This window comes from Salmo salar, chromosome ssa10 (genome assembly GCF_905237065.1).
Source record: "Salmo salar chromosome ssa10, Ssal_v3.1, whole genome shotgun sequence".
NCBI lineage: Eukaryota > Metazoa > Chordata > Actinopteri > Salmoniformes > Salmonidae > Salmo > Salmo salar.
Window position 1 is genome coordinate 37,543,781 of NC_059451.1, and position 14,761 is coordinate 37,558,541.

The following is a 14,761-nucleotide window of genomic DNA, read 5'->3' on the forward strand; positions in this document are numbered from 1 at the left end:
AGAATAGAAGTACTAAAGACGAATATTGTGCCCAGACTGTTGTACTTATTCAAATCCCTTCCAATTATAATACCTCAAAGTCAATTTAGAGTATGGGACAAACTGATATCGAGATTTAATTGGGATGGTAAGACACCTAGGATTAGATACTGCACATTGCAATTTACCAAGGATAAATGAGGGAGGGCATTCCCCAACCTGAGAGAATATTTCTATGCAGCACAACTCAGATCCATAGTTTACTGGTGTGATAAAAGTTACTGTGCAAGATGGAAGGATATAGAGAAGAGCATAACTGGAAAGCCAATCCAAACTTGGTGGGAGATACTATTTAGGACCTTGGAGAACATATTGGACCCAATAACAACATTCAAGTTAGACATTTGGTTTGATTTGGTCCGAAAACACAATTAGGATGATGAGATGGTGTGCATATGATGTCAAATTTAAACCTGGCACATATGATCAAATATTTAAACAGTGGGTTAATCAGGGTATAACGGAAATGAGTACTATCGTTGAGAATGGAGAAATTATGAGTTTTCAGGATTTTTTTAGATACTTACAATAAACCACACACTATTGCAAAGGCAATGTGTGGGGAGGCAGAGGCACAGGATCTCACATCAATACCTTTGTCAGATAATACTATGAAATTAAGAATTGATGCTATTGCTAGCAATCAAGAGGCAACTGAATGAACGACTCAAAAACTCCCCAGCTTATGCACTCAAAATGGATGTAAGCTGTGAAGGCCGAGATAACAATGCATTGACTTTTGGTGCATATCGGGGATTCTATTCACGTGGACATATTGTTCTGTCTCCCAATTACCAAGCATGAAACGGCACAGGGGAGGTTCAGTGTGCTGTGTGGCTATATTGACGAAAAACTGATTCCATGGGATCGAATGGTGGGCTTTTACACAGATGGGGCTCCATCTATGGTGGGATGGTGGGCAGGCCTCCTCACATTAGTTATGAATGTATCTCCCTCTGCCATATGAACGCATTGTATGATACACTGAGACCAGCTGGTGGCAAAAGAGCTGAGTGCAGAACTCTAAGATATACTGCATCAGGTAACTTCAGTAAACTACATTGAAGTTACACGCCTGTTTGCAAAACTGTGTGGAGGTAAGGGCTCAGAGCATGACAATTTTCTATTTCACACCAAGGCTCGGGGTTATCGAGGGGAGAGCATTCAAAATATTTTTTTAATTGAGAGAGGAGCTGTTGTCATTCGTAATGGACGTGAAATAAAAAACAGACTTTGTTGACTTTCTGTGTGGTGAAAAAAAAGGTGTCTCCTTGCCTATGTAACAGATATATCTGGTAAAGTGAATGAACTGAACGCAAGCATGCAGGGAAAATACAAAAACATTCTACAGACGTGTGACCAAATCAGTGGATTCAGAGGAAAGAATTCCTATTTGAGAGTCTTTTAAAAGCGAACCATGCCCCCTTCCCTCAGCTGTGCAAGTTTCTAACAGACAACAGCATCAGTGAATGTCCCACGCGAGTGATGACTGCTCACCTTCGATGCTTGGAAGAGCACTTTGGGACCTTCTTCCCAAACTTGGACATGACAAAGTTTGCCTGGGTGTGAAATCTGTTTGACTGTGATCCTGGTTCAGTTGACAGGTCGGCAAATGAAATCAAACAGCTGATCAAGCTGTCATGTGACTGAATGCCGCAGACAATGCATTTATGGGTTTAGGTTCCTGACTCAAAGGGAATAGCCTGCCATCTCCCTCCGAGCATTACAACTCATGGTACCCTTCGCCAGCTCATATCTGGGTGAAGCTGGATTCAGTGCTCTCGTCTGCATTAAAACTAAATATTGATCCAGGTTGGATATGACAGGAGACGTGAGGTGCACACTGTCGACCACACCTCCTGACTTTGAGGAGCTCTGACGCGACATGCATCAAGCACACCCATCTCATTAGCGGTGGTGAGACAAGAGCCAATCAGAAATTACGTCAGACTAATTTGCAATTGACTGTCATAGCTCCACATTAAAAGTATGTGATGGTGAGTTGAGAAGACAATCAGAAATACTGTCAGAATGTTTTGGAATTGACTGTCATAGCCCCAAGTAAAAAATGCAACATTGGCTGTTACAATAGTTAATTATTTCCTTTTCACATGGTTGGGGTCGTGAGAATTTTCAGACATCACAATGGGGTCGTGGGCCCAAAAAGTTTGGGATCCCCTGTGGTAAGGGATAATGCTAGGGTTATAACATCTCTGTTTATGTACTTTTTTTTGTTGGGAAAATTATGCGCTCTGGATAAGAGTGTCTGCTAAATTACTAAAATGTAAAAATGGTTAAGGCTAGGGTAAGGGTTGAGTTTAAGGCAAGGATAAGGGTTAGGGCAAGGATTAGGGTTAGTATGGTTAGTAGTTAAAATGTTACTGGTCGGTAGACCATCTACAGAATGGACTATCCAGATAAAGTGCTACCTTAGAGTCAAAGTAAGTGACATACTATACATTTCATTATTCTCATTCCCTCTAACTCATTCTGTCTGATGAAGGTCTCTGACCCAAATGTCACAGCCTTTCTTTATAATATGGATCTACAATAAACTACAATAAACTATTTTTAGAATGGGGAGAGCGTGGTGCATCACCTTCTAATGCATTGCATTGTTTCAGTATTTAAGGTAGACCCTCTACTCCAGTTGTTTGAGCATGAAACCCAGTTTTTCCCTCTAAACATAACTATTCATTCCAGATAGGCTGTATTGAAGGCTAACAACAACAATAATAACATGATTTCAAGAGGGACACTAAACTAACGACACCACTGGCTTTTCTTGTCTAATGTGATTAGTGGGCATGTCAACAAATGTCATTGAATGTCATAATTGACCCAGCCTTTGTTCCATTAGCATTAAGTGATTGGGGAGTTGGCAATAAGGGTGATCTGCCATGCTGTGAGCTGGAGGTCTGGAGAGGGAGGAGAGGCATTGTCCCTGTGGGAGGTGAAAGTAGGGATGGTACTGTTCTTCCATTGTTGTTGTGCCATATGCACACTGCTCTAAGGCCATTACAGGGCCAGCCAGCTTAATCAACTGAATTGCATGTGTGTGTGTGTGTGTGTGTGTGTGTGTGTGTGTGTGTGTGTGTGTGTGTGTGTGTGTGTGTGTGTGTGTGTGTGTGTGTGTGTGTGTGTGTGTGTGTGTGTGTGTGTGTGTGTGTGTGTGTGTGTGTGTGTGTGTGATTAGAGTTGGGGGAGGATAGAGGATGGTGATGGTGTAACCTCTTGAACTACTAAATGAATCACATTCTGGCCCGTCTCTAAGGGATATGCAAAGGAGAAACCATCATTGATTTCTATACTTAATTACAGTGTTACACTAGGCACAGATCAATCATGCTACTATATACATACACACACACACACACACACACACACACATGGAGACACACGTATTTCAAAGAAGGCTTTGGCAGAAATCCCTATGAAGTGCCAGTTGTAGGTGTCTGATGTAAGCACCCAGCGATGAGTCATAGGTGCATTACTAAACATCCAGAAACAGACATTTTGTAACATTATATACAATAGTAACACTACATACAAGGACAAGACCAGAAATAGGCTTCTTGGTGTATAGTACTGTTTTCTATCAACAGTATATTGTGAGTTTTGTTGTTGCCTTTGTGTTTTCATGTTTCTCTTCAACGACTTTCACCGACAATGTTCTACTCTAAGAGTGGAAGCTTGGTGTTGTAACAATCCTTGGGAAGCACCATGTAAGCCATGGGGGAGGGGTTATTGTGCTTATCTACCAGCTAAACCCCATCAAAGTAATAAGCTCTCTCCTCCTCTCCATTCCTATCCTATCTATCCTGAGCTTTTCTCCTTCAAAAACTGCAGGGTTAGAAATAGCCCAGCTTGACTAAATATAGAAACCAAGCAGCGCTGGATAATTTGGCACCACACATCAGAGTAGTAGGAGCTTATTAAAACTCCACACAGTGTGTAACAGATATTATATTCCCCAGCGCATAAATGGGTCAGAGATACTGTATATTCCACATGTTGTGACCCATTAACTGTTATGTTATTGTTACCCTAATGCTACTTATACAACACACACACACGCACACACACACTACGATCATTCCAAAGCTACAGTATATAGTAGAAGGATATATCGAAAGCTAAATTGGATATGCCTTAGTAATAAGTGAGAGTAAATGTAACATGTTATACATTCTGACAGCATACTGAAGGAGCTCAAGCAGATGGTAAAATTGTCATGTATGTCGAATGGTATACAACACAACTCTGATCCACTGTGATAATCCATCATTGATCATCGAAAACTGATTCCACATGTCACTGCTGTACACATATTATTTTTTATATTTGAATGACAAATGTTTACTTTTCTATTGTGCGTAGGCTAATACTGTATATTACAGAGATGTTGGTCCAGGTTGAGTGCTTCACTGATCTCTGGCATGTGATTCCTCACAAAGAGAGGATGTTGTGTCTGAAATGGCACCCTATTCTGACCTCGTGCAACCATCCGGAAGTCTCGTGAGCTTACATTCTGTTTCGCTACACTGATAGCGCAGCGGTATTCAGTCTTGTAAATATGATGCTAACCCTTTTCCCTATGGGCCCTGGTCAAAAGTAGCGCACTATATAGGGAATAGGATGCGATGTGGGACTCAACCATGGTTCTGAGTGGGCTGAGGTGAGGTATATCTATGACACACATCAATCTGGTCCCTGTGCTCTGAGCGTTTGAGCAGATAAAAGATTGATGTTCAATAAGACCCGTTTTTTCCCCCCTACTATAAGATCAGATTCCACCATCATTCATATTGGACAAGGTCCGCATTAAAAAGCTATCTCTGTCCACAACAGTTTGTGGTTTCAAAATACTACCGCATATGCAGTTTTTTTTATAAATAGATAAATCAAATGCATAGATACGTCAAATGTATCTTTTAGCTAAAGTGCTTCCAAACTGCTCTCCTAGAGGCCATCTGAATCTGTTATAGCTACTGTACTGTATGTCTGGCTATTGTTAATGAGGGTCAATAACAATGACTTACAGTGACAGTCACAGTGAGACGGTCCAGAGGTAAAAACATACAACAAGATAAAACAATAAAACATTTGATTTTATTTCTATGGTCTAGTCAGCCAGCTCACATGTCAGAATGTGGTCTGAGCTGGACCTCAGGCCGTAGAGATAAAATCATTTCTGATTTTATTTGTTTCTGTATTATCTATATTGTCCAGTCAGCCAGCTCACATTAAAGGGAGAGTTGTTGACCTCAGCTTGACTTTAGACCACCGCTGAGGTATTATATGAATATGTCTGATATTGGGGTGAACTATCCCTTTAACTCCTCCTAGAGTCTCACACATTAGGTCATCATATACAAGTGGTCTGAATTCCAAATGACACCTTAATTATTCCCTATGTAGTGCACTACTTTTGACCAGGGCTCCGGTCAAAAGTAGTGCACTATATAAAGAATAGGGTGCCATTTGGGATGCACACATAGTACTGGTTCTGAGTCATAAGACCATCAGAGAATCAAAGCAGGGAGGGTAGAATTAGGCGTTGACTGTTGCAAAAACACTAGCATAGCCTACTGCTCACAAAGATACGTCTGTGATCAGTCAAGGTATTTTTAGACTGAGGAAGTAAACAGACTAGCTGTAGGGTAAATTCCTATAACCACAATTACTTCAATAAACTTATTACAAATATCATTAGCAGATACATTTTTTTTCTAACACTTTATTGAACAAGGTAATTAGGTTTGGAGGACATGCTAAACTTGTTATCACATAAGTGTTTATAGAAAACAGGTCTGTTGTACATAGTTGGTCAGCCTACTACCTGGCCTACCAATCTGAATTTGCCAATAAAGCTGTAGCCAAACCACAAACTCTCAATGCCATAGAGATGCTGTAAAACTAGTCATTTATTAAGGGCTCTGTTCAATCAGGTCAACTTTAGCCAACATCCGCTTAGCGGTTGTTTTGGCGGTGTCGGAGGTAGAACTGGGTTAGAGCTGTCAAATCCACAAGCAGCTCCTGGCATTATACCTAAAGCGGACATTGTCATTGGCTGCACGGAGTCACATTAAGAGATATCTCATGCAGCCTCATTTAAAAGTTTGAACACTGGAATGTGAGATGCAACGTTCAATCAATTAGGCTGATAGAAATCCTAATTATTTTGTGTCATGATTTTCAATTTGAACATAACTATCTATCTATATAGCCTACACTTTCATGTTCTGAACATCTAACTTGAGTGGGATGGGTGTGGCTTCGTGACATTGATCAAGAGTACTAGCTGCACATCAATTTGACAGCTCCAACGCAGTTAAACCAAAAACAGTACAGTATGAGGATCGACAAATGAATACATACCATACGAAACGTAACGTAACATAACATACTAATTGGAGTGTCCCATCTACCCCTGAGTCTACCCCTGAGTCTACCCCTGAGTCCAACTTGCAGAAACTACTTCTCCAATAGAAATCCTTGATCACACTTTTAGGCAATGTCATGGCAATGTTGGCTAGCTAACCCCTTGCGTAAAAACACCTCATTGGGTCTAATGGTCTTCTCGAAAATGTAAGGTTGGAGTAATAATAATAATGTTCAACTACTTAAGACATTCTCTCAAATCTAGGTTGTGCCTTTAGATTTCGAGAAAATAAACAACTAAGGAAGAATTTTTCACTTCACTCATTGACTTCTCAAACCCCGACCTGGTCTGTTTGGTCTGTTTTGCAAGCGTTACCGGAAGTCTTGCAATGTTGCTCCTCTGGGTTTAGAAACTCTATGGTTACACCTCTAACACCGCCTAAACATCAGCCAAAAACTAATTTTTGAGAAGACGTTTTGTAAATCCTGCAACAAAAAAAAACATCAATGTTTTTGTCACTCTCACTCAGATATCATATGAACATGGCATAAGTCATGGCAAATCAGAAAATAAGCTTTAAAACTGCATATGTTTCTCTCTGGCCTATGGAAAAATGAGTAGGATTGCATGAAATTCGTTTTAATGCTGCAATATGTACCTTTTTGGGCAACCTGACAAAACTCTGATAGAAATGTGAGTTATAGATCTGTCATTCTCATTGAAAGCAAGTCTAAGAAGCAGTAGATCTGCTCTCGGTGTGCTATTTCTATACTTCCCATTTTTAAGTTTCATTTTTGCATCTTTTACTTTCGGTTTTGTATACCAGCTTCAAACAGCTGAAAATACAACATTTTTGGTTATGGAAAATATATTTCACAGCAGTTTAGTTGGTACAATCATTCTCTACACTATACTTGTTTGTTTTGTAACATATTTAGTCATTATTTTCTTACACTGAAATTAGGCAAACTCTAAAACAAATTTAAACCAGGAAATGGTGAAGCGATTTCTGCACTTTAGAAACTGAAAAATGTTTACATTTTCTGCACAATGGGTAGAATTGTATGAAATTAGTTTTAAAACTGCAACATTTTCTCTCCGCCCAATGACAAAAAAACAATTATTGCAGTACATTACTTTAAAAAGTATACTTTTTCGCTCAACTAGGTGTTGTGTAAAGGTCGCTACGTTACCCTGTTTCTTATTGAGAGCATGTCCCCACGCTTCTCTATACCAAGTCCTATACCATGTACTTGCCTCTCCGATGGCCTCACTTGCGCCATTCAACTTCTGACACTAATGTAGCGAGTCCAGGGAGTAGCCCTGACTGGGACTTGGACGCAGGTCCAGTGACCGTCAAGTCGACACCCTAACAACACCTTAACCATTACTCCAAAAGGTCCGATAAAATGTGAGAGGGGTCGAGTTTGGGAAACCCTGCCGTAAATGACCGACCATATCCGACAAAGCCCGAGAATGCCGGCGGACAACCTGTGTGCGAGAGCAAAGCAGAACGCTGTGCGCGAGTAAGAGAGAGGAGGATTATTGTGTGTTCATGAACGCTACAGTCACTGCGCGAGGAACAGCTGGTGAGCTACTGAGAGGAGAGGAGACTTTCGGACACACATTGGTGCTATACATGTAAAATATATGGTCTAATTTAGCACAACTGTCCACCCAGGTCCTATACATCTCAAGGATTATACTTGAAATGATTCCTGGTATAGTTTATTACGGAGAGGACGCATACCCGGAATAGAGTGAGCTGGACGGCTGGGCTGAGAAGGAAAGGAATTGTACTCTTTCTGAAGTGGTCGGGAGAAGCAAGTGGTTGCTATTTGCTAAAACAGAAATGCCAACGACCAGGGGACCTAGAGGGTGAGTTCTCGCTTTTCATATTCAGTTGACAACTGATGCTGAGGCGAAACGGCATCTTGTTGATAGGCTAACGATGACCACTGGTTTGAGATGTAGGCTGGTTATTGATAAAGCATGATTTCGTCATGTTGAAAAGTTATGTGGTCAGTATGAGCGGGATATTGTTTGTCTGGCTACTTCATGACATGCATCCAAATGTCCATTGATTCAAAGCTTGTTCGAGATCAATACGGCTTTACGCACGCCTCGCGGGCAAATCGCAGGCAGGAGCACCTGTCAAGCCGCGCTCTGCTCTGATCACCCGTGGAACCTGTTACAGAGACAAACATGTTTGGTGAATTGCATGATGTGGAGAGAGAAGGTCAATTAACCAAGCACTAGCACTAAAACCATTGTATCCGTTGCCACAACATGGGGCATATAAGTGATTTGAACAATTCAGTTTTATATTAGCCTAGTTGTTTGCGCAATACTTGGCATATGTATCGAACTTGCAGTTCGATAGGCTACCTATAAGATACTAATTTATATAATTGTCAAATCTTAAACTATAATGCATAGACTACATGAAGGTCATTATTGTAGCCCACAAATCCGGCGTCCACAGTCAGCAAATTAGATGTTTATGGACCAATAGAAACAAGGCTCTGCGCAGACTGGTGTTGGTGATGAAACGGATGGTTAGGCTACGTACCGATTTGATTCAGAGTGTTTGAAAACTATGGATGATAGCCTGACTGTCATTGCTTTATTTATCACATTATATTTGCAACATGCGAATATCGAGATGCTGGGGGTCAATAGCGCTAAATCAATTAATTTCAGTCATTTCTCATCAATCCACATTATGCATTATTTCCATAGCCACAAAATTATGTCATCAATGTTGGAGTCTATTGGCCTGTCTCTTCCCCGCTGTCATTTGTGTAGAATAAAATCTACGTTTTTAGAGCAGTTCAGAGTACATGCTCTAGCCTTGATCATTTTCAAATATACTTTTTACATCAATTGAAAACAGCCAGTGGTCCACACAGCAGAACTAACACACAGCAAGTCTCTCTAGGGAGAGAGATTGGAGTTGAGGAGGAGAGTGCAATATCATCTATTGGGTTTGACGCATTCATTCGCCTTTGAATCCAACTCGTTCTCGCTCTGTTTCTGTGCTGTCTGCGTGATTTAGGCTACCTGACTACTCCTTTATGCAGAACCATTACAATATAAAAGTATGCGTTCGACTCGCTATAGCGTGCATCAATAATTTTGCATTCATTTAGCCTTATACGTTTTTGTAAAAGTTGTAAAAATGCAATTCCATTATTGTCGCATTATAATAATTATAATTATAATAATACCTATAGTAATACAAATACTACTACTAATGGTAATAATATAGCACTTTTTTTTACTAAATACCTATTTGAATTTCTAGTAATTCCTGAATTTTGGCTTTTACTATCCCACTGGTAATACACTGGTTGAATCAACGTTGTTTCCTCGTAATTTCAATGAAATTACGTTGAACCAACGTGGATTAGACCTTGAATTGATGTCTATGCCCAGTGGGATTTCATTGACTGAGTAATTAAGATCTAATTTCGGTAGCTGTGTCTCTTCTCCCAATGCTCTTAAGTAGGAATCCCAGTGCCCCTTTATTTCAAAGTACACCTACATTTAGAAGGAACAAGAATTTCAATCTAAATTCATGTATATTCTTCCTAAAATCTGTCTTTGCTTGGTATATTCATAAGGGAGCACTTAAAAAATGGTTAGCTCATATTAAATTACATTTCATGTTAAATCTCTCATGATAATTTGTCACCAATGATATGGTTATTTATGACTAATTATTTGCATTTGTCCTTTAAAGGACTCTTGAGTTGTATGTAGTATGTAGATTCATGAGGGTGGACTTCACTACATACATTAGAATAGCATTGACTGTCTTCTATGGAAAAGGGGAAGACCTAGCCAGTTGTACAACTGAATGGTTTCAACTGAAATGTGTCTTCTGCATTTAACCCAACCCCTCTGAACAAGAGAGGTGCAGAGGGATATAGAATCTAATATTGTATTTGAGAGGAGGCTGTTGCTCTGTGTGTGTGTGAGAGAGAGAGAAGGGGAGTAGAGCAAGAAACTTATTTAACTGGGCAAGTCAGTTAAGAACAAATTCTTATTTTCAATGAGGGCCTAGGAACAGTGTTTAGGGGCAGAAAGACAGATTTGTACCTTGTCAGCGCGGGGATTTGATCCTGCAACCTTTCAGTTACCAGTCCAATCTTCTAACCACTAGGCTACCTGCCACTGCACCAGATATAGTGTGTGTGACTGAGTGTCTTATTAGAGACAGCTAGGCTGTATCGTGATGTGGCCAGTGCATCTGTTTGTGCCTCTGCCTTCAGCTAATGAGTGGCTGACCCGGTTGGTGATGCTGAGCCCTCACTGGTAAACAAAAGGCATATACTGCTGCCTGACAGACCATAATTACCACTGTTGTAACCACTCATCTCTACAATCTTCAAGTCTCTCTCTCTATTCCTCTGTTGTAACCACTCCCATCTCCATACTCTCCAGTTCTCTCTGTCTAATCTCTTGTTCTCACAGTGGACCCCCCTTCCCTTCCTTTCACACCCAGTTCACTCTCTCTCTCTCTCTCTCTCTCCCTCCCTCCCTCTCTTTCGCTCGCTCTCTCCATTCCTCTTTTTTCTACCCTCCCTTCCCTTCCTCTCCCACTCTGTCTCTCTCTCTTTGGGGCCCTGACTCTGTGCTCATGTTCACTCGTGCTTTCTACATTCAAAAATGGTGTGTCATTTCGGGGATGAGTGCAAGGGTAAACACATTAGTGGGGAGGACCAGTATATTTTGTCCCTCCTTTCTCGGCACGCTACAAGCAGCCAGGGCACGGTGACGTAGTGTTGCTGTAGCAGTTAGCTACAGAATGCTGATGGGATAAGTTGACTGAGAACACGTTCTCATTTACAGCAATGACCTGGGGAATAGTTACAGGGGAGAGGAGATGAATGAGCCAATTGCAAACTGGGGATGATTAGGTGACTGTGATGGTATGAGGGTTAGATTGGGAATTTAGCCAGGACACCAGGGTTAACACCCTTACTCTTACGATAAGTGCCATTGGATCTTTAGTGACCACAGAGTCAGGACACCCATTTAACATCCCATCTGAAAGACGGCACCCTACACGGGTGGCAGGTAGCCTAGTGGTTAGCGTGTTGAACTAGTACCCAAAAGGTTGCAAGATCTAATCCCTGAGCTGACAAGGTCAAAACCTATTGTTCTGCCCCTGAACAAGGCAGTTAACCCACTGTTCCTAGGTCGTCATTGAAAATAAGAATTTGTTCTTAACTGACTTTCCTAGTTAAATAAAGGTTAAAATAAATAAAACAGGGTAATGTCCCCAATCACTGCAGTACTGGGATATTTCTTTGGACCAGAGTAAAGGGTGACTCCTACTGACCCTTCAACACCACTTCATGCAGCATCTGGTCTCCCATCCAGACTGACCAGGACCAACACTGCTTAGCTTCAGAAGCAAGTCATCAGTGGGATGCAGGGTGGTATGCTGCTGGCCCCCAACCAATTAGTATCAGTGGTGGTTGCATTATAAAACCACTTGGACTTCAATGCTTCCCACAGTTGTGTCAAGTTGGCTGGATGTCCTTTGGGTGGCGGACCATTCTTGATACACACGGGAAACTGTTGAGTGTGAAAAACCCAGCAGTGATGGAGTTCTTGACACAAACCAGTTCGTCTGGCACCTTCTACCATACCCCGTTCAAAGACACTTTAATCTTCTGTCTTGCCCATTCACCCTCTGAATGGCACACATACATAATCCATGTCTCACTATTCTCAAGGGTTAAAAATCATTCTTTAACCTGTCTCCTCGCCTTCATCTATACTGATTGAAGTGGATTTAACAAGAGACATCAATCAAGGATCATAGCTTCCACCTGGATTCACCTGGTCAGTCTGTCATGGAAAGATCAGCTGTCCTTAATGTTTTGTACACGCAGTGTACATCCCATGGCAAAATGTGTTGCTTTTTTTAACTGCTACATCCAATGGTTCACAGTCTCCCTGGGTTCTATAGTCATGTTGATATTGACTGTGTGTGAATGTTTTGCTTTGAAGTTCAATAGACAGAAACTGATATACTTTGACATTTAAAACGATAGTCAGCATACATTCCATATGCATAGTACTACAATTCCACGCTTTGCAAGTCTAATATTGATATTTCACTTGAGGGCATATTGCATCTTTAAAGAACTCACTCCATGGTGCAACTCCCCAAGTCAATATTAAAATAGATTTTGATACTCGGTCTGCCTCATATCGAAATCATTATTTGCTTAGCCGCAGTGGACCGGGTTCTCTGCTTGGTAGCTGTCCAGGCTTATCATGGCTGAACTGGAATTAGACATTTATACTGGATGCATCCCAAACAGCACCCTACTCTCTACAAAGTGCACTGCTTTTTACCAGATCTCTATGGGTCCTAGTCAAAAGTAGTGCACTATAAAGAGAATATGGTGCCATTTGGGAAGCAGCCCCTGTGTGGTGTGGACTGGGGATGGATGGTTGAAACAACAATAACAACAGGGTCCGAGCTGTAGTGTCCAAGCCCAGGCAGTGTTTGCTGTGCTCTCTGTGTCTGTCCCCAAGAAGGGACCTGAACATGCAGTGTGTCGCTGAGTTGTCAATGTATTGTCCATCTGCTGATTGACCTATTTGAAGAACAGTCCAGGGTTTCAATCTCCTTCATTTCCCCACAATGGAACAGCAACATAGTTGCTCTGGGTTTTCAATTACACCGGCCCATTGTTTGCTGTTCGGCCAGGAATAGGCTTCAGGGTCTGGCTGTCAATGTTTTTGTTTCATCTCGTCACACGTTAAGGCCAAGATCCTATCATCCACAACCACAGACTTAACTGTGTCCCAAATGGCACTGTATTTGCTATGTAGTGCACAACTTTTGATAGGTCAAAAGTAGTGTGCACTGTATAGGGAATGGGGTGCTGTTTGGGACTCATCCCTACAGGGTATGATTCCCCCGCAGTGATACCAAGGCAATTGGCCCTGTATCTAACACTACACTTTGTATGTGGTCTGTCACTTTGCTTTCTGTCTGTGTTCTCAGGATGGGATGTTAGTGGATAGATTTGAATAATGTAAACGTTATTAAACAGAATAAACTTCATTAAAACTGTTCACTTTGTGACTGCGAGGCCTGTGGGTAATAGATGGAAATAATTCTAAATAAATTGGGATCACTGTGTCACAACAATATCCAATAGTGTTTTCTATTCAATTCAACACATTTATTTTAATTAGATTTTATTTGAACCTTTTTGGTAGCCTGTTACCACATCTGTTTGTGCTCTTAACTCCACTGTGGTCATTGGTATGAAAATGAGTGAGGAGAATTTGGCATGATGGCACAAACAGACTGGCACTCAGGTTATATTTTGTGTGTATAGCAGGCTTTTGCTGCATTGCTCTCTGACTCCGTCCCACCTGTTGAGAAGACAATTTCTGCACTTTGAAGTGAAACACTGTCAGCTGAAGGAGGAGGAGGATGAAGAGGGGGACTCTTATACTTTGTACTTTTAGTTATGACATTATAAATGTTATAACAGCGGAAGCTTTTGAGTTGTCGAAATGTTGGGATTTCTTTTGATCATCGAGCCGCCAAAAGGTAATGCTTGCACTGTTCAACCTGCAGGGTTGTTTTAGGATGTAGAGCATAGAGTAGGATGGTTGACATGTTGTTGATTCAGTTGATTTTCCTGCCCTCCTCTCATGTTACTTTATAAAAGTTGCTGCAGCGAAGCCTTATAACTAGGCAGGTCTGTCATTCTATTCTCTGTTTTCCCACCCGCCTGTCAGTCTTTCTGCAAATAGGCAGGAATCACCTTTTTGAGCACAGACAGACAGACAGACAGACAGACAGACAGACAGACAGAGACAGACAGACAGACAGACAGACAGACAGACAGACAGACAGACAGACAGACAGACAGACAGACAGACAGACAGACAGACAGACAGACAGACAGACAGACAGACAGACAGACAGACAGACTCTGCATATCATCAATTAATAACACCTCAGAGGATGACTGGCTTTCTAAAAAAGAGTCTGCTGTCAGGCCCCAACTGCCAGAGATGCCTCAGCTTACAGCGTAGTACACTTATTCTTACTTATTCTCCCTTGTTTGCCTGTAGAAACAACCCATTTTTTTTCATTCTTTAGGTACATCCACTGTGAGAATAGGAGAGTAGAGCTTTTCTCCAACAAGAGCATTGCCTATGAAGAATAGCTTACAGCTAAACAGTATGGGAATTAATGGAAATATATGCAAATTTATATTAATGCCATTTAAATGTAGATGTTTTTTGCATTGGATATATTTACCATATCATATGGAGACAGAAACA

The 14,761-nt window shown here is 41.2% G+C and overlaps 1 protein-coding gene across 1 annotated transcript in view; it reads left to right on the forward strand.

Annotated features, from left to right (window-relative positions):
* The first annotated feature begins 7,967 nt into the window (after nt 1-7,967).
* Nucleotides 7,968-14,761, forward strand: part of ptprfa (protein tyrosine phosphatase receptor type Fa) — a 370,993-nt gene continuing 364,199 nt past the window's right edge. Inside the window, exon 1 of the mRNA XM_045687724.1 lies at nt 7,968-8,302. The gene's annotated coding sequence lies outside the window, so the exon portion shown is untranslated. The remainder of the gene's footprint in view (nt 8,303-14,761) is intronic.